General features: G+C 46.5%; 1 protein-coding gene across 3 annotated transcripts in view; it reads right to left on the bottom strand.

Annotated features, from left to right (window-relative positions):
- The window catches only part of LOC138580441 (targeting protein for Xklp2-B-like), a 364,493-nt gene that overhangs the window by 173,053 nt on the left and 174,436 nt on the right, over positions 1-17,004 (bottom strand). The gene's annotated exons all lie outside the window — the stretch shown is intronic.

Raw genomic sequence — 17,004 nt, 5'->3', positions numbered from 1 at the left:
AAGCAGTTGCCACAATCCACATGTATTAGACTAAAAAAGCCAATGCATTTCGGAAATTATTTCCTTCATCAGGGCGAGTCTCATTGGTGTGGTCAGTGGTGAAAAACAGAACGTCCTGCGTTCATGCCCACTCAGCAGTGGGTTGTAAATGACATTATGCACAAAGGCATTTTCTCCATGCAAACGGCATAGAGGGTGGGCCGAAACTACCTGCTGGAGTCACGGTTCCCTTTCCTACATTGTGTTGCAGGCACGCGATACAATTCTGCACTAGCCTTTCTGCATTCTTTTTTATGTGCTCATTTTTCCATACTGTGGATAAATGCTGTACCATTTTCTTTGCGCAAATGTGGGTAGGGCTATGCGCCATTATAACCATTGCAGTTACGTAACAATTTGGCAACATCCAGTTCTTTGTTTCCTTGTCCACCCAACATCCTTCCAAATCTAACTCAGCAGAGCCCTTGGCCCACCCCTGAATCTCTTCGGTCGTGGCCTCAGCCTGCATTTCTTTGACTGTGGCAACTCCATTCTCCATCATACAAGGTACTTCCTCAGACTGTACGGTCATTTTATTCCCCAAATCTGTGGCTGTTTGCTTCGCAATCCTGTCTGCAAACGTGTTTCCCTCTCCCACTCTGAATATTACTTTCTTATGCGCCTCGCACTTTACTATAGCTAGGCGTTTTGGAAACGTGAGTGCAGACAACAATCGCACAAACAAGGGCCATGCTGAATCCTGGCTCTATGTGATATCAAGAAACCCCTCTCAGCCCAAAGTCGGCCAAAATTGTGAACCACGCCAAAGGCGTACTGGCTGTCAGTATAAATATTTACGTTCAGATTCTCAGAGAGTTCACAGGCTCAGGTCAGTGCTATTATTTCTGTGGCTTGTGCCGAATTGTAGGGGCTCCATCTGCTCTCTACAACATTCTCAAGGGTAGTAATTGCATATGTGGCTGTTGATGTGCCATCAGGTAATTTAAAACAAGATCCATTGCAAAATAACTCCCCATCTGGCTCTTTTTGCGGGATATCGCTCAAATCAATCCTTCCCTTTGTTTCTTCTTCAGTGATCATTAAACAATCTCGGGGTGGTGATTCGTTGTCACCAATTTCTGCTATGGGCAGTGGCATTTATTCTGCAGGATTCAATGCGCTACACCTCTGGATGTGGGGTGCAAACAAGATGAGCTCATATCTTGTCAGTCTAGGTGAGGTGTTGCGTCTGCGTCCTATTTAATAGAACGTCTATAGCATGTGGCACCATCAGAATTAAAGTGTGCCCAATACCATTCTTTCCGGTTGTTTCACTGACGCAGCAGCCGCTGTGACAGATCGCAAACATCGTGGTAGTGCGCGCGCTACAGGGTCCAGCGTGCAAGAAAAATAGCCGCACAGCCTATTTCTTCCACCTTGTTCCTGTGTCAAAACCGCCAATGCACATCCTTCACTCTCACTCACAAATAGTCTGAAGATCTTTTTATAGTTAGGAGTGCCTAAAACTGGCACAGCACACAATGCAGCTTTCAATTGCTGAAACGCTTTCTGACATTCCTCATCCCACTGTAAAGGCATCTCTGCATCCTTTTTAGTCAACTTTATCATCGGCTTCACAATCCATGCAAAATTACTGATCCACTGCCGACAATAAGAGGCCATGCCTATTACAGCTCTCACTCTGAGTTTTTGGAATAGGCATACTAGAAATACTTTCTATGCCTTCTGGTGTTAATCTTCTCCCTTCTTTCGAAAGTAGGTATCCCAAATAAGAGACCTTTTGATTATACTGGAATTTCTTCAAACTTGCCTTAGGACCATGGGTCGCCAAGTGTGTCAATAGTAATATAGTACTTTCTTTGCAGATCTCTTTCGTGTCAGCAGCTAATAACAAGTCATCTATGTACTGCAAGAGTACGCAACCTTCGGGTAGTTCTAGCATGTCTAGCTGCTCTTTTAGCGCTCTGCTGTAAATGCTCGGGTTTTCTGTATATCCTTGTGGAATGCGTGTGAATGTGAATGATCGACCTCCTAGAATGAACGCGAACAGATATCTACTGCTTTTATCCACTGGAATGCTAAAGAACGCGTTCTTCAAATCAACTACACTAAAGTATTCTGCAGTGGCCGGTATCATTGTCAGTATTGTTGTGACATCTGGGACCAAAGGGAATTGTGGGTCTACCACTTTGTTCAATGCACGCAGATCAATTATGAAACGATAGGGTACTTCATTGCCTCCTTTCTTATAAACTGGAAGAATCGGGCTGTTGCACGTGCTTCCCGCAATTTCCTCAACCACCCCCAATCTCACCAGGTCAGTAACAATGCTTTTCAATCCCTTCTCACCTTCAACAGAAATCTTATACTGGGGAATTCGTGGTAGTGTTACACCTTCTTTCAAAGTTATTTTTGCTGGCTCTATTTTCAAGCATCCTACATCGTTATCATGCATTGCCCACAGACAGGTTGGTACTCTACTTAGCTCTTCTAGCAACTTTTGACAAATTCCGTCACTGGTGCATCGTGAGGCCACATCGTGAGGAACACCCAGTCTGTCGTACAATGTATGACTGCCCCCAATTTTCTCAACAAATTTAATCCTAGCAAGTTCTCTCCACAATTCTCTGTCCAAAGAAATGGACACTGTTCCGTAAATGGTCCTATTGTAATTGGGACAGCTTCGGACATGGGGTTAATTACTGGTGTACCTGCGAACCCTACAGAAACATTATTTTGCCCTGACAGTGGTATCTCCGGAACCAAGTGGTGGTCTATCGAACACTTCTGTGCCCCTGTATCTACAAGGAAACTGTGCCCTTTATTCCCGACTCTCATTTCTACGTAGGGTCCTCCGATTCACGGGAATAGACACTGGTTCCGACCCCTGTCGTGGGCTGTCCTATCGCGAAAATAACATTGTCCGATGTGTAGTCACCGCTACTGCTATAATACGTGTTTGGTTGTGTATCAAAAATATTCCCATTTCCCCCTCGATGTCCTCCACTCTGATCATTTCTCTGTTGGCCCTGCCCGCCCTGATTTTGGTTCGAAACGCTTTGGTTCAATGTCTGGTTCTGCTGTGCTTGGTTTTGGCCATATGATTGGGTTGGAGTACCTCCATTGGTATATCCCTGCTGCATGTTACTTCTGCTTGGGCCATTCGACCCCTGATGTCCTCTATGAGGCCTTCTCTGACCAAACCCACCTCTATTCTGTAGGTGCGGGCATTGCGCTTGCCAGTGTCCCTCCTCCTTACAGTATGCACATTGATTTACTCCCAATGACACCCCGTGCATATTATTCAAATTTCCCCAGCCTTGTGCATTACCTCTACCTCTATTGTATCCAATGACCTGCTGCAGCAACACCCTTGTTTTTAATTTTACTCTATCCTTCACCTCTTTCTTTCGCCACATTTATCCTGTTCTCGTAATATTGGGCTATGTGTAATATCGTACTCACCGGTTTTGCTGCCCAGGAACTTTCCGATGTCATTAACATATCTTGAATTGGTGATATTAGTCCCCTCACATTTATCAACAAATAGCCCTTTTCCCCCGACTCTGTGATCACATCCTGCCCACTGAAGTCTGTGAATACTCCTTCAAATCTATTGAAATAATCTGTTACTGGCTCATCCTTGCCCTGTACACATGTAGTTAATTTGTCCCCCTGAATTCTTTTTTCTGGAATTATTTCCCTCAATCTCCGCATTATCCATTCTGGTAGATCTGCCATGCGGGTTCCCGGATTTTCCCCTACTTTTTTATTTTTGTCCTCCAATAGTAACTCCGCCCATGTGGCGCCAAAAGTCCAAGTCATCTACCATCCTCATCTGTTTCCATTTATCTGCTGGCAAAATGACTGGGAAAATCAAATCTATATCGCTCATGGTAAGCACTGCTGATCTCAGGGTTGACTACTTCCTTGTAGAAACCTGCTGGATTCTTTCTTATATCGGGAATCGTCTGTTTTATAGTATTCACCTCTTGCCTGGAAAAGGGGATATGCACATACTGGACGGTGAAATGGGCTGGTGTTACCTGCGCTCCTACTGTACCCGTCGCAGGGATCTCTACTTTTGGTACAAACGTGGGTAGGACCTCCCTCATTGGAAATGCCCCACTCACGATTCCTCCCCCTTCTCATAGGTTCAATAGTATTCCTAAGTCCAGTGATAGGCCCGTCTCTCCTGTACTTCGCTCGAATGCGCTCTTGTATACCACTAGCATCTCAGGTGGGCTGGCCTTATTATTTTTTATATCCTTCTCTATCAAATGTTCAGCCATCGATTGCAGTGCCTTTCTTTTCATTGGCATGGAATAGTCATCAAATATGTCATGTATGACCATTGTTGGAATACTAGGATTCGACACCCACTTTATCGCTTCTCGTATACATACTTTCAGCTCGCCCCTCGGTACAATATGTTAGTTGGTTTAAATCTAAATCGTTGTGGTGGTAATTTGTCAAGCAACTTTTTCCAGTCCCCCACCAAAAATTTCCCCATGCATTCCAACACTACCCGTCTCTCGTCTCCTCTTCGGTACCCATACAATGAGGCCAATGCTGCCGTCTCGTCATTTCCTTCTATGCACATTTCTGTCTCTTGCCGTAATTCAATCTTTCTCTCTTTGCTGATCGCGCTTTGAGTTACCCGTCCAAATCCTGTTCCTTCAGCCCCGCCTCTCGCCTCCCCAGTCTCAATCTCGACTTCGGGAGGGGCGGATGGTGCAAGTGACACAGGTGGCATCTGTGAAGGGCTTTGCTGGGTGCTGGGAAATTGTGTGTCTGCGGTCTGCGCTTGTGGGAGGGCTCGAGCTGTGGGTGGGGCTTGGGTTAATGCTTGCGTGAGGGGACGTGCTTGGGCTACGGGAGGGGGTATGAGAGCTATTGGTTGGGCCCGCGCAGTCACTGCTGGCATGTTTGGTTTCGATTTTGGTTTTGGGCCTCGACCCGTGTTAGTTAACAAATGCTCCTTTAATTCATCTGCTATGTGTAGTTCCCGCTGTGGGTATATTCTGTCTATGTTCATCTGGTCCAGTCTCCCTTCCCGTCTTAAGACTCTCAGTCCACTCCTCTTCTGCTATCTCAAGCTTCGTTTTGTGCCTACGCGCATGCTTCTCTCTACTCCTTAGTCGGAGCATCGCTTCCCTCCTCCAATCTTTGACGGTCTCAAAAGCTGCAGGTCGCACTTTCTAATCAGCACCCTCTCTAGGTTATCTATCCTCCCCATCTCAAAACTACCATTAATCGGCAACTGATGGTCGGGTTGCTTTCTAGTTTGCCTATGCCAAATTTCACAAAATATTATTGCACCCAGACCATATTTCGCATACATATCGTAAGCCGGCGTTCCCACAGGCGGTGCACTTTGGCCATATTCCAAGGACTGTCTACCGCAGCTGAAAAGCCCCGCTAAAATGGACAGTACTCCAGGCATGTTTCTTTAACCTTCCCCTTTGGTTAGCCAACTTTACCTGGACGTTTGAGTTTGCAAAATCAACACTCTACCAAAAATCAGGGTTCTGTTTGAATCGGGGAACGACTCACCTGATAAAACAAGTCGTCTGTTCTAACGCACCCACTACCCGCGTCGTGTCTGCGCTTCTCTGGCTTCTGCCTCGTCTCGGGACCATCGTACGAGACTGGCTGGCAGCTGTGAAGTGATAAATGCCCTCCAGCGTCCTCCCAAGGCTACAGAGAGGGAGCGTGGGCATTCCTTTCTGGGCTACTCATGAGAAGGTCAGCAAACTCTTCAGTCCCCCGACCTTGTCCTTTCATATTCAGACAACAATGTTAACAGTTGAGCAGAGTAAGCAGAATCCGCAAGAATTGCAAGCTGCAAAGCAGTTTTTAGACAGAAAGCAATGAGCAATGGTTAGCAAGCAAAATGGCGATTCTGCTACGTTTAAAATGGCCGCTTGTTGGTCAAGCATAACAGTCTATATTTCTATAATTCAGTGCATAAGACGGCCATCAAGTTAAGTCTATCATTCAAATGAAGGGTATTCATTTTTCCAGACTGACACTCCTGGCAGATGTGATGGCCATCAAGAAAGCTATTTTCCAAGATAAGAATTTCATGTCACATCTGTGAATAGGCTCGTAAGGTGGTTCCATTAGAGTGGTCAGTACTGTGCTAATGCTCCAGGATGGTAGCGATGTTGGTATAGGTGGGAAAGTACGCATCAGCCCTTTTAGGAAAATCTTAACAGCTGGTAGAGTGCAAAGACCGTTTATCTGGGTTCGTTGTATATGCCGCTATGGCTCACAGATAAACCTTTATTAGAGGCTATAGATAATCCTGCTTTGGCCAGGTACAGTAAGTAAGGTATCACTTGCTCGACCGATGCTGTAAGAGGGTTCACTGAAGATGTTTTGCACCACTTGGAGAAACAAGTCCATTTCGGGGTATAGGTGATACGAGTAGATGGAGCCCTAGATGCCTTGATAATGTCCCAGCAATCTGCAGGGAGATCCCGATTCATTAGTTTTCACTGCTCAGGAACCCGGCCTTGAGAGATAGGCTTTCTGGGTTGTGGTGGAGGACCTTGCGGTTCTGTTGCGTCAAAAGCTCCCGATTAGCTTTGAGGTGAATCAGGGGCCAACGGGAGAGTTGTTGTAGGGTTGAGTACCAGATCCGCCGGGCCCAATCCGGCGCTATCAGGATCATAGAACAATTCTGTTCCTTCAGTCTGCGTAGCACTCTGGCTATGAGAGGGATGGGGGAAAGGCATAAAGGAACTTCCCTGTCCAATCAAGCGAGAACACATCTCCTATTGACCGATGTTCTGGGTACCTGGAGCCGATTCATGGTATTTCTTGTTGGCTTTGGTGGCGAACAGGTTGATCTGCGGACGACCCCATTCGGAAAATATTTGTTGGACTTTTCTCAATTAGTTCCCACTCATGAGAGGTCGTGAACTCTCTGCTTAGTTTGTCCGCTAGGACGTTGTCCACTCCCGGAAGATGTTCAGCTTTGATTTCGGCTCTGTGGTGCAATGCCCATGCCCATAGCAGTTGAGCTTCTTGTGACAAGATCTGACTTTGTGCCTCCTTGTTTGTTCGTGTAATGCATGGAGGTCATATTGTCTGTCTGGATCGTCACCACCTGGCCGGCTGATACCAGGAGAAAAGCTTTCAGCGCCCACTGTATTGCCCTGAGCTCTAAGACATTGATGTGTAGTTGAGATTCCTGAGCAGACCATATGCCCTTGGTTTGGAGGTACTCTAGGTGAGCCCCACCAGCCCGACAGATGCGTCTGTCCTTAGGAGAAGGGTAGATGTTGGTGCCTGAAAGGGCATTCCCTGTAACAGGTTTTGAGGTGTATTCCACCATCGAAGTGCCTTGTGTAATGTCTGTGGTAGATGGACGGTATCCTCCCACGAACCGAGTGCTTGTTTCCATTGGTGGTCCAGGGCATCCTCGATCGGTCTCATGCGAAGCCTGCAATTTGGTATAAGGAATATACATGAGGACATCATGCCCAGGAGAGAGTTGAAATAGCGTACCATGGTTGTTGTCTGTTCAGGAACCATGAGGTCAAGTGGAGAATAGCGGTTACCCTGTCCGCCGAGGGTCTTTCCCTGGGGATGTCAAGGTCCGCACCCAGGAAGAGAACTGTCTTGCTGGGCACAAGGCAGGATTTCGTTTAGTTGAGTTGATTGAAAAACCTAACCCTTTTAAGAGGTTTATTGTTCTCGAAACTGCCAAGTTTGTATGAGCTTGCCCTTATCAACCAGTCGTCCAAATATGGGAAGACTTCTGTTCCCATCCTGAGTTAGTCACTACCGGTGCAAGACACTTGGTAAAAACTCTTGGTGCTGACTTTAGACCGAATGGGAGAACACGGAATTAGAAGTGTAACTCCCCTATTGCGAACCTGAGGAACTGTGAGCAGGGTGAATGGGAATGTGGAAGTAGGCGTCTTCCAAATCTAGAGTGGACAGGAAGTCATGCCGGTTTAGCCAAGGTAAGACACTTTGCAGGGATATCATTCAATTTGATGTGCTTGATGAACTTGTTGAGCACTCTTAGATCCAGTATAGGTCTCCACTGACCATTTTTCTTTTTGATCAGGAAGAAACGGGAGTAGAAACCTCTTCCCTTCTGTTGCCCTTAGACGGGTTCGATAGGTGATTTAGGAGCAGTTTTCGAATTTTGGACATATGTCTTAAAAGATGTACCTTGCGAGTGGTGGGCACAAAGGATGAGGGTTCATCTAGAAATTCTATGGTGTGACCCTTGTGGATCACCTGCAACACCCACTTGTCCGATGTTATTGACTGCCAACAATGTAGAACTCTTCTTACTCTTCCCCCCAGCGGGGTGTGACGTTGAGGTGAAAGACATGATCCATCAATTTTGCTTGCCCTGGTTCGAGCCACGCCTTCCCCTCTGGGAGTACCTGCCAGAGGTTGTCCTGGGAGGTGTTTCCCTGTGTTTTTTTGGCCATAAGAGGGACGATTGAACCCTCTGAATTTGGATGATAAACCTCGAAAGGGACAAAAAGATCTACGGTCTTTGTCCTCGTCTTTAAGGGAACTGGTGGCTCGAGCTGTATCTGTCAGTCTTTATTCCTTTGAGGTGGTCATCGATCTTCTTACCAAATAAATCTTGCCCATCAAAGGGCATGTCCAATATTTGAGCTTTTACTTCAGGTCTGAAGTTTGTAGCTTTCATCCAGGCTTGTCTCAGAACAGAGCCATTTGCCTGAAACCCCATTCCTTCACGTCCACTGCTGCGTCAATCATATGTTCTGAGGTAGCTTCCCAGTCTGCTAAGATCATTCTGGCTTCTTCCTGGAGATCCTCTGGTTAATGCTTGGTTAGTTTAGACATGGGCAACCATAGCTCGCGGTCAAAACGCAATGTCATGGCTAGTGCATTGCCCACTCTGATGGTGAGAGAGGCGGACAAGGATACCTTCCTGCCCATGGCCTCTACCTTACGTCCTTCCTTGTTAGGAGGTGCTGATAAGGGCGATCAAGGATTGGCCAACTTTTTTCTGGCTGCCACCGTGATGGCAGAATCTGGTTTAGTATGTCCCCTTAGACAAAGTGGTACAGTGCAGGAGCTTTGTATTTCTTTTCTGGTCTTGAAACCAGAGCGGGAGTAGATAAAGACGTAGCCAATATCTGTGACCCAGATGGTATCAAGAACAGGCATAGTAGTGATTGTCCTTCTGCGTTTGTCCCTGTGCTCATAAAGCACTGACTTTTTCTCTTCAGATGTGACTTGTGACTTGAATAAGTCTGCAGCTTTACCGAAAATGGTGGTGAGGAATCTCCTGGAGAGTCAGTCTTTCTAGGTTTTTCAACTATGTAATCATCCCATTCGCTAGGAGTGTCAGGCTCCTGAGTAATCTCCCCTTCCTCGGGGTCAGCAACATCTTGGAAAGGATCTTCTTGCCAGGCTGAGACCGATGCGGTTAAAGACAATTGTAGGGTCTCAAACAGGTGGTCTTGAAGATGGGACCCTCGTCGGTGAAGCACTGAGCGTCCTGCTCCTGGATCTGCAAGGCGGCTCAGGTGAATGTGCCCTTTTCTGTGGCCTGCTCCTTGAAGCAGACTCTCTAGGTGTGCTATGCCTAGACGAGATGCTCCTCTGTGGAGGCGTTACCTCTTTCGGTATGGATGACTTATTCTTTTCTGCTTGACGTTGGTTGAATTCTTCAATGATCCTTTGCATCGAGTCAATGAGAGCTGGATCGTAAGGATCTGCAGGTTCTTCCACAGTTGGCTGCCAGGAGGACTGTTCCTTGGGGGTGAGGCAAGGTTGCCTGCCAACAAATTGTGTCTGAAAACTCCTCCTGAATAAAGTTGTCTGGGAGTTCTGTCATTTCTCTTGAAGAAAGTTGTGCTTCTATTGGTTCATGAGTCAGTGATATAAGAGGTACCATTTTTTCATTGGTTGGTGTAACAGTAGCGTCTGTTTTGGGCTTTGGTTTCTCCGTGGACGAAGGAATTGACTTGGTCGTCGACAGTGCCGATGTATGCTTCGTCGACTGGTTTCGTGGACGATGACAGACGGTGGAGTGTGTTTATCCATCGATGGGATCTTCGTGGACGAGTGATGGGACTCAATCGACAAATGTTTCTTGGAAGCTGATTTCGACGACTAGGTTTGAAGCGACATTGTCGTGGAGGATAAGGGTTTCATCGATGGCTTGGTCGTCGATGGGCCTCCATCACTATGGCCGCTCGTAGACGGCTTATCCGTTAACGATTGCGTTCCCCGGTCACTCTGGGTTTTTTGAAAACGCCTCCTTACCTTTGGAGGTGGTTTTCTCTTCAGGATGCGTTTGTGATCCCAGAGCCCAAAAGAGGGTATTTCCACCTTCCTCTTACTTTTGTGAAAGGGGGGAGACAATCCTTTCCTCTGAAGAGGCCCTTCTCTTAGAAGTTTGTCTCTCAGATGGTTTAGAAGAATGTACAGGAGCTGTTTTGACAGATTCGTCAGAAGATAAACCTTTGGCTTCTAAATGGAGAGCAAGTCTTCTGTGTCTATCCTGCAGGGTCTTGTTGGAGAAAGTCCTGCAAATGTCACATTTATTTATATCATGAGGATACAGGCAGTAGATCCATTGCTCATAATGATCACACGGGCTACAAGCGGCAAAGGTAGCTGACCAGAGCACAGAAACTAGTCACAAAATACTCTAACACAGAGAGAGGAATGGAATCGAAAATCTGCTGCTGTGTATTGTGAAACGGTCTGTTTATACTTATTGAGGAAAGAGGCGTCCTGCCATTTCCATGGCGACACGTCATTAGCTGAAGCGCAGCGAATGTTGACACAAGACGTGCTTTGGCGTTACGAGTCTGCTGATGACGGGCTCAGGGGCAGGGGAATTGATTTAGTGCCGCAGAAGCAGGTCAGCCAGGGCGATGCGGCAAGTGATAGGATTATCACAAAATGGCGGCTCTCTGGTGCCTGTTTTCGCGTGCGTTTAATGGACGAAAACTCGGGTAAGGTCCATAGGAAAGTTTCTATAATCGAGCTACTTAGGCTTAAAAAAAAAAAATGGCCGACCCGTAGGGGCAATAAAATGTTTTATATTTATGTATGCACAAGGCACACAAGCAAATCTAAAAATGCAGCAACTAAACACATTCAATGTGAAATGGAATCAATTGTTATCAGAAACACTAATGCAGGCGAGTACCTTTCAATGCTTTTCATACCCAGCACACAGCAACATCAATTAAGGTCAGTATCAGCACTTTATATGACCTTTGCAAAATGTCAGTTAGGCAGAACACACTTTAGAAACTTATTTATTGTTCATTTACAGGGCGCTTAATACCAGCCAGTGGTTTCTAAGCGCATGATCGGTATTTGAACCTGTTGCGCTGTGTTGTCTTTCTTCTAAGACAAATGCGTTGCCCCCGAGCGATCCTTCCTCCCTAACAAGTATACTCTCCCAGAGGGATAGAGGCAGTCTATTTCCTAGCAATAAAAGGTGTTCACAATTCAAACCTATGCAGGAACCAGCACTGACAAAGCCAGTATGATCAAGAATGGACCTTTGGGAAACCAGGACAGCCAAAGTCAAATGGACAGTTCCAGTTCTGATGAAGATCTTCAGAGGAAAAGCTAGTTAACCAGTCAGTGGTTCTTGAAGAAACACAGGAGCTCAATGGGAGCCTACCTGATAGTGAACAAGCTGTAAAGCCTGCACAGAGGAGTTGGGGCCAACTCTCAATTGAAGAAACAAGTACTTGCGAAGCCAGGAAGCACTGAAAATGATATACGGTAATTACGCCACAAGCCCCACTGAACCTTGAAAATGAAGAAATTGTAGCTGGCTTCCTTCTAGATGCAGCGTTGCAGACAGATTCCTGCTCATTGGTCGTGGTGATGAAAAGGGGGAGGGCTCTGCAGCAGCACCAGGGAGAAGGGGTTGGCAGCAATGGATTAAGCCCACTTCAGTGGTTTTGGTGCCTTTTTCTTAGCGCCAAGAAGAAACTAATATCGCTGGTTGGATTCTCTTTGATTACTCAGTCTTGCACTCTGGTGAGGGGACTTTTGGTGAATAATCCCCGCCTCTGGATTTCCACACGGGAGCCTGCAAAGTTTCAGCTGGATTCGATCTTCGAAAGAGGATTTACTCAAATGGTCCAGGTACTGGCATTCGGCAGCTCAGGAAAGTCACAGTAGGTCAGGGTATGGCCCAAAATGAAGGTCTTGAGGCTAGTTGGTCCCACCAGCCTAAGGGAGGAGGCCGTCCTTGGCTGATCTTCCCGGTCGATGTGCAAACGGGGTCAGTATTTCTGCAAGGCTTCACCAGTGCTTCTGCGGCCTTGGAAGGTGCTGCTGGCATCCCTGCTAGTCTTCTGCTTTGGATTCCTTGTCCAGTGGTCGACTGTCTTCAGTCCCAAAATACTCACCTTTTATGCGGCATCCCATTCATTCACAGTCAAGGAGCTGTCAATCACCTAGGGGTGGCGGTCCTCAAGGACAGCCAGCTGCCCAGTTAGAAGTGGTTTCAGCCAGGCATACCTACAGACAAAGGAGAGTGACATTTGGGCTCCTCCCTCACTTCCTGCCTTTCCAGAAACACTGGAGCCTGGGCAGGTTTCAGGGCTGAAGCCCGCCAAAGGCAAAACTCCCAAAGGACTCAAATCTATTCTAAAAGATAGAGTAAAAGCCCAGAAGGAACTGAATCAAAAATTGGCAAACAAAAAGAAGACCGGTGCCATTTTGAGAAAATGGTCACCCATGGGTGCTGTACTGCAGCTCAGACATCAGCCTGCTAGTAACCTGCACAAAAGGTAGTAAAAAGTAACCACTGCCACCAATCATGTAAGTTAGTCAGTGTAAAAAAACGTTACATGAGAAGTGGGATAAGGAGTTACTATGTAACCCCAGCACACCATTTAGAGTGGTGTGCGCAGGACCCACAAAAGAAAAAAGTAAGATAAAAAAGTTGCCTTACTATTCTTGGGAACTGCAGCTCTTAAGCGTGTATTTAAACATTAAAAGAAGTCCAAAGGGCTCCTCCGTGACACTGCACAGAGGGTGATGTGCATCACAATGCATAAAAGCACATGCCTATGGAGTTAACCAAACTCCATTGTACAGTAAGAATCAGAAAATCCCAGTCAGAGAAAAATAATGAGTGGTACAAAGTTCCACTCACACAGGAGATTAGATCAAAAAAAGATCAGAGTCCTGCAAATGTGTGGGGGGTCTCAGGTTACAGGGAATTGGCACAGAAACTGAAAGTTCTCCCTAACCGTTCTTTCCTGGACATCAGATACGTTTCTGGGACCATCTGGCTTTCGAGGTCATACCCCGGCACATTTCACTTCTTGCTATGTGTAGAAGCACCACATGAACCGGTTATGGGTGTCGGTAAAGGACATCATCCTATGACACTTGTTGGCCTAAACCCAGTGGGAGACTTGCATATTTAAGGAAAAAATGTAGATTCACAAAAATGTAAACTGGTGGAACCACTGGCGCAAGCAGCTCTGAGCAGGTTACGAAGTTCCTTAACTTTTGGCACCAGGGAATAATTGGCATTGGGAGGGCAGCAGTCAAATTCTATTCACCCTCACTTTCAGTGGTGGCCACCAGGTATGCCTTCATGCTACTGCAGGTATCTTCCCAATAGGCGCTGAGCAAGCAGCAGTCAAAATCTGAGGTCCCAGCATGCATGCTGGGCATTGCAAAGTGAAGGAATGTATGGTGGTTTCATCAAACCACGTCAGAAACAAAGGGAGGTAATGATTGCCAGGTGGATGTGTAATCAGACACCTTTGCCATCTACCAATAATTCTTACTCCACTAGGTGTTGCTAAAGGGATACCTTTGAGGAAAAAACTAATGAAAACCATCCCACTCTTGCATAGCTTTCCGAGCCACACTTATCTGGCATCTTTAAATAACTTGCTTAGTTCTCCACAGATTTGTTCAATATTTCAAATCACCCAAGTAATTCATTTGCATTCAAGATCATTTTTAACAGGTCTTCTAGGGCTTCAATGGGCAAGACTCAAACAGGCCATTAAGCCTTTGAGTGGAAGGGTTCAAAACACAGAAGCATAATAGGTTTTGCCCATGGGTCCCTGGGACTAATGGCACAGAGCTTCCTGCTTCCCCTTGCCCACTCTTGGAGGGTCTTGTATGGTCATTATAGAGCTTTGTATAACTGCCAAAATGCATCACTGGTTCTCATGGATGTAACGAATCTTCGGATGTTGGTCCTTCGCCCCTAGGGTGAGCCCTTGCCCATGAGACCAAAGTAGTGAGGCTGCTACTACATAGTCCCCCTGGGGGTGGTCCTCATTGGGAGGACCTTATGGGGAGAGAGCCCCCAACCTATGGGACTAGGCATAACCTCTCGGTATGTTCAGAATGCATTCCACCCCCTCCCTCATCCTCATTCCCTAGACACCACACACTAGTCCCCCACACTTCCATATACTTGTGTCAAGTAGACAATCCAACCCTTGTGAGAACCACAGACTAGGACAAGTAGGGACTACTTGCCTGAAGTATGCTGGAAAACTGGGACGAAGAGTCCAGCAAACCCAGTAGCGAGCATAAGCATATTGGGACGAAGATGTGTTGAGTTATGAAGAGTGCTGCGGAAAACCAAGGTGAGCATCCCAGTCTATATGGTATAGAAACTAACAAGACATCAGAAGCGATAAGAAGCAGCTAATCAATGCGAGACACCGATAAACCCAGGAAGTGAAAAGTTGAAGCCGGCGAGGCTGAGTGAGAGCCGAGAGCAGTCCGCTGCCGGTATTGCAGGAATACTTTCCCTGAAGGGGCTGCCAAAGTACGGCAGAGAAAAGGAAGCTGCGGGACAGCAGTGTGGCGAGCGAGAGTAACACTGACCCCATCCAGAATGAAACAGAGCCTGAGAACGGCAACATTAGACAAACGCTGCACAGCGAAGGAAGAGTGCAAGAGGACCCCGGCAACAACCGGCCGAGCACCAGAAACACTAAAGGTAACGGACGATGCTCAGGGACCAGTAAGGGCAAGCATACACGAGCGGACAACGACACGTACGGGTATGAGAGTTGAAATACCCGCTCCTTCGTTACAGTACTTGGCAGAAGAGTATCCCAAGTCTATTAAGAAAAACCAGGGTATGGGACCCGAACAGAAATAGCACAGATCAAGAAGCTACTGAGAAGGTCTGGGACCCAACGAGAAGGGACGGGGGAAAAAGCCTACACCTGGCAGGGCAGTGAACCAGGTATTGGAGGGGGGAAGGGTCCGGAAAAGGGAAAAACTTCCTCCAAGGTGCATCTTCCTCAGGGCAAAACATGGCAGTGGAGTAATACCAGGTCTGTCCAACACAAGTCTATGGGTCAGGTTTAGCACAGAAATAAAACCTGAGAAAGGTCTGGGGGAAGGGAACCACACCCCCTGGTGTTTGCGAACAGTATGAGAAGCCATTTCCTTGGCATTGTGGGAAATGCAAGAAAAATCAGGGGATGGGAGTCATTCCCCCTGGCATTGTGAATTGTATGGTAAAGGCCAGGAAGGAATTGGTTCATCCTGGAATTGTGAAAAGTATTGAGAAACCTGAGAAAGGTTAGGAGTAGAGGGAGTCATCTCCCCCAAACACTGAAGATACAAGACTATTTTTCCATGTGTGTTGGCGAGTGCCAAGCCAAGAAAGCCTTGAGACTTGCTTTTGACCTGTTTGAAGAACCATCCCTTTTTCCAATCACCCGAAAGTAAACTGGTTTATTATCCAGAAGGGAGATACTTTTGTACCAAAAAGATCACCCCCTTTTACTTACTTTGATTTGGAATGTGAGGGAAGGAAATTGGTTTATGACACGACTGAGCTACTTGTTTTGACGGACATCGTGACAAAGTCTTTAGTATTTGGTTGAGTCAGGGAAACCACTTTAAGTAAGAGAGCCACACAAGGTTTTCTCTTTGTTTACATAACAAAAGTCTACAGCCAAAGATATGCCACCTGTGGGCCAGTCTCCTACGTCTACACCCTTACATGGAACATTAACCATTTGACTCTGCTCCATCAGATATGTAAAGGAATGGGAAGAGTAAGCTGAGCTACTTAAGCAACAATGTTCATAGTTGCCTAAACAGGGTGCCCCTGAAATGTAACACATTCCAGTAGATCGGAAACGTGCATGAAGTCAACCCAGAACATCATGAACATAGTCCTTGTGGATTGACCTGTATTTCTATGGCCTAAGAAAATGGTTGACCTATGAAAAGACCATGTTATGTTGGACCAAACCACATTCAGGTGGCAAGGCTGAAAAACTACACAAATTGGAAATCTGGAAAGAACACTTTGCCCTTTTTCATCCCAATCTTTGAAACGTCTCATTGGGAAGACAGTATGCAGTTCTTCGGATGATAAAGGCTGCAACACTCTTCAGGCAAGGCATAAAAACAATCAAAAGAACAAATTACTTGCCTCATCTGGTAACGTTCTTTCGATGGGATGTTCCTCCGACTTATTCCACATCTATGACAGGTAATGACCACAGCGGTGCTGCTTCGGAAAGTTTTCGACAGAGGGCATCCTGCGTTGATGAGTTGTTCCTCGGGGGACTCTGCCGAGGGTCGACGTCACTGGATGTTATATATAGGACGCACAGCGCCCATAGCCTCAGTTGTAGTTTTTTCCCACAACATGTGGCACCAATCTCCTACCAGTATGACTGCAGAAAGCCTTGCCGAAACGTAAGCTGCAATCGCATAAGAAATTCAGTAGAGGGGCCGACTGGGAGGGTGCAATGTGGAATACCTCTGAGGAAAATCCCATCGAAAGATAGTTACCAGATAAGGTAAGTAACTTGTTCTTCGAGGGGATTGTGTCCTCCGACGTATTCTACATCTATGACAGACTCCCAAAGCAGTACCAACGTATGGAGGTGGGAAAAGAATTTACAATTCTAGAATTTTAGAATGCCCAATCAAATGGCTGAATAGAGGACTGCCTTACCAAAAGCCAAATCCTGCCCATGGACGGCATCCAATGAATAG

This window comes from Ambystoma mexicanum, chromosome 3p, assembly GCF_040938575.1.
Source record: "Ambystoma mexicanum isolate Mex_15411 chromosome 3p, UKY_AmexF1_1, whole genome shotgun sequence".
In the NCBI taxonomy this organism is placed as follows: domain Eukaryota; kingdom Metazoa; phylum Chordata; class Amphibia; order Caudata; family Ambystomatidae; genus Ambystoma; species Ambystoma mexicanum.
This window is presented reverse-complemented; position numbering and strand designations above follow the sequence as displayed.